This window comes from Cyanistes caeruleus, chromosome 9 (genome assembly GCF_971803275.1).
Source record: "Cyanistes caeruleus chromosome 9, bCyaCae1.hap1.1, whole genome shotgun sequence".
Taxonomy (NCBI): domain Eukaryota; kingdom Metazoa; phylum Chordata; class Aves; order Passeriformes; family Paridae; genus Cyanistes; species Cyanistes caeruleus.
The window spans coordinates 8,893,806-8,897,141 of record NC_141709.1 but is presented as its reverse complement, the minus strand read 5'-3'; the positions used below and the strand labels follow the sequence as shown (position 1 = coordinate 8,897,141).

The following is a 3,336-nucleotide window of genomic DNA, read 5'->3' as shown; positions in this document are numbered from 1 at the left end:
AGAAGAGGATGGAGTGCACAGCTTACCTGGGTGTTGAGCTGCTGCAGTTGTCCTGCACGGCTTGAAGAGACCAGTTCAGCCTGCTGAAGAGCAGAATGAAACTGAGACAGCTGATTGTTCAGCGCCAGGTTCCTTTGTTCCAGCATTCTGAGATCCATGCTCTTTTCCTCCAGAGACAGAATCAGCCTAAAGGGAAGCATGCAACTCATTACTAATGGCATCACATTTTATAAACTCCTAGGACTTGCAGCACCTCAGAGAAAACTGCTCTGTCCAATGAGGTTTGTCTAAACAACTTGGCTGTTTGTTCCCCCTGCAGTCACAGCCCAGCATGTGCCCACTCTGCTTTTGTTCCTGAAAGAACAGGGAGTTCCTGCCTTCATGGCCTACCTTCTATTTGAGATGGGAATGTGCATACAAACCTAACAAAGTCCTGCAATGAAGACATTAGGGGAGAGGAAGAATTTTCTTCTGACTAACCAGGCTCCAAGGGGAAGAGGTTTGGTCAACATGGAAGAGACGTTTCCTTCCCCCATCTTGTATGTCCAGGTGGGAGGAGCAGCACCCTACAGCCAGGGGATGTCTGGCAAGTTCCCTGAGATTTACCAGCACCCATCCTACTTTCAGCTGGAGGAACAAAGGCTGATGGCAGAAGTGGCAACAGAGGCTTAGAGCTCAAGCTGATGGAAGATGCAGAAACCTCCAGGCAAGCAAGAGTGCTCTGCCTTTCCTTTGTCTTCTTCTTGGAAGAAAAATCCTGTGGCACTGAAGACTGGCTTGACTTGATCAGCTGGAGGAGCCCCCCTAACCTTGCTCTGGTTTCTTGCATTCTTTGCACAGTCAGTAACACCTGTGAGTGTGGAGGGTGGCAGGGACCCTGCTTGAGCCCCTCCAGGCACCAGGGGGGCATTTTATCAGGAACAATGCACCAGAGACATTCTTGTTTCTTGGGTGCCTCCCAGGGCAATCTGGGCTTGATCAGCACTCAGGGCCTTAAGAAGGTGCTGCCCAGCAAAGGCATCAGATGCCAGGCTGATCAGATCCCAAAGGCCTCAAGTTACAGCAGCCAAGGTGGAGCTGATGGATGTATCCAGCTCCTTACACTGCAGCTCCAGCACTGTTAACATACCCACCTAACCTAACCTAAGAGCACAACACTCCCTAGAGGGAAAGAGCTACCCCAAAAGCCTTTGTCTTCAGAAAAACTCCAACTGAAGGCTTAAAATATTAGAGAATGAACACAACATACAGATAATGAGATGTGTCTTCATGGAGAGTTCAGAATCTGCCCCTTAGGAAATGCTGCCAGAGCCCCAGGCAGGTGCAAAGATGGCAAAGAGGGAATGCATTCACCACATTGCAGAGTCCCACAGGCTTTCATTTACCTGTCTCTTTCCCTCTCTAGGACATTCACGGAAGCCTGCAATTCAAAATTTTCCAGTGCCACTTCTTTGCATTCACTCCATTCCCTCTCCAGTTTCTGCAGCTTCACTTGGAGCTCCTTCTTCTGATGTTCTGCCTCCTCCAGCCTCTTCTGGATGTGTTCAGCCTCCAATTGCTTCTGCCTTGACTGTGCCTGGGCCTCGCTCACATCTTGCTGGGCTCTCTGGAGTGTGCTTTCCAGGAACTCTCGGGAGGCTGCCAGCTGAGATGTCAACTCATCCACCTCCAGTCAAACAGAACAAAGCAGTCAGAGGCGACAGCCACAGCCTGCCTCTGTCAGCCACAGTAGAGGCACTTAGGAATGAGAAAGGAAAACTTTCCCTTTCTCCCTGTCCTGGGACTGGCAGATTCCCAATAGAGATGGACAACTTGGTTAAGTCTCTAAGTGGCCCACCTGAAAAAGCACCTCCCAAACCAAGGCTAGCAAGAAGAGGCCAGCAGGAGTCCATGCTGATGGGTGCTGGCCAACAGCCCAGAGGACTGGCCCAGCTGTTCAGGGGGCAGCAGCTGAGATTCAGCAGAGCACTGAGTGTCCTTCAGAGCAGCTGCCATGGAGCCCCCACAGCATGAGGCAGCCCCAGGGATCACCCCATCAGCTGCTGCTCTGCCATGGAAAAGCAAGAAGGCCACAGAGTCCTCCCTGCGTGACTGCAGTGCCACTGCTGTTTCACTCACCTGCTTTTGTAGAGCATCCCTCTGCTCAAGGAGGACATTCATCTCCTCTCTCTGATGCCCTGAAGTTCTTCCTTGTGCCTCCTCTGCACTGCCAGCATTTCATTGTGAGCTTCCTGCAGCTCAGCTTGCAGCTTTGCCTTGATGGTCTGGCAACAAAATGCAGAGTGACTTCCTGGGACCTGCCCTCAGGCTCAGATTTTTGCACTTGCTGTCTCCAAACCCCATTCCTTCAGCTACTTCTTGTGGCTTCTCAACCCAGCTCTGCTTGCACTGCAAGCCCTCCTTCCTGGGCCTGAGCTCTGGAGCTTACCAGGCTCCCACAGCCTCAGGCAGCCCTTGTCCCCTCAGTCCCAGGAGCTGCCTTTTGTGCCCTTGTCCCTGCCCTGCACTCCATTCCCTGCCTACTCAGACTTACCTGTCCCTTCTCTTGCTGCTCTTTCACCTCCTGCCTGAGCTGCTGGACCTGCTGGCACGCTTGGCTGAGCTGTCCCCGAGTTTGGAGCAGTGTCTCTGTTAAAGCCCTCTTCTCATTCTGCTCTTCCTGCAGCACCTGCACAGAAGCAAAGAGCAGAGGGTTTCACACTTGCCTGCAACATCTGTGTGGCAAGAGGCAAAGACGGATGGGCTCACGCGCCCTCAGAGCACAGGACTTCATTGTCCATCTCCATAGTTTTAACAGAAAGATATTTCAGCTTAATTAAAGCATCTTCTTAATTCTCTACCTCTTCTGAAGCTTCTTTTCTTTCCTGTCACTGGTAGTTTATAAAGTCTCTTTTCATGTTGATCACTCTCTTTTTCTCTCTCTGGATAAAAAGATTAATCCGCAAGTCTCGTCTGGGTAATGAAAGAGTTAAAATCTTGCCCAGGCTTTTGTAGATGGCTCAGTGATCTCTGCCGAACAGGAGCTGGAGCCGTCTGCGATGGAAAGTTCTTCATAGCTGCTCTGGAGAGTGTGGTCGCTGTCTCTGCTTGCTGCAGGTCCAAAGCCTCTCTCCTTCTTCACTCAGCAGTTTCTAGTGAATTTAGTTACAGCAAAACCTGCAGCCGAGCCAGAGATCGGCTCGGCCCGGCCCGGGTCCGAGCAAAACCTTCCCCAGGCCCCCCCATCTCCCGGCCGGGAGACGGGGCAGGCCCGGCCCCATCCCCGCCCGGCCGCATGGCCTGGGCAGGGACGGGAGGCCTGGGGCCCTGCCACCCTCCACAGCCAGAAAACAAAGA

The 3,336-nt window shown here is 52.3% G+C and overlaps 1 long non-coding RNA gene across 2 annotated transcripts; it reads right to left on the bottom strand.

The window, feature by feature from the left end:
- LOC147651504 (uncharacterized) lies at positions 1 to 3,336 on the bottom strand. 2 transcript variants are annotated; one of them, XR_015274111.1, is made up of 4 exons: positions 2,841 to 3,336; positions 2,534 to 2,668; positions 2,119 to 2,264; positions 1 to 1,666 (listed from the first exon to the last, which is right to left on the bottom strand). It is a non-coding gene; the product is annotated as an uncharacterized LOC147651504 (long non-coding RNA). The 2 variants fall into 2 exon arrangements; XR_015274112.1 differs by having other exon boundaries at positions 8 to 186; positions 2,841 to 3,173.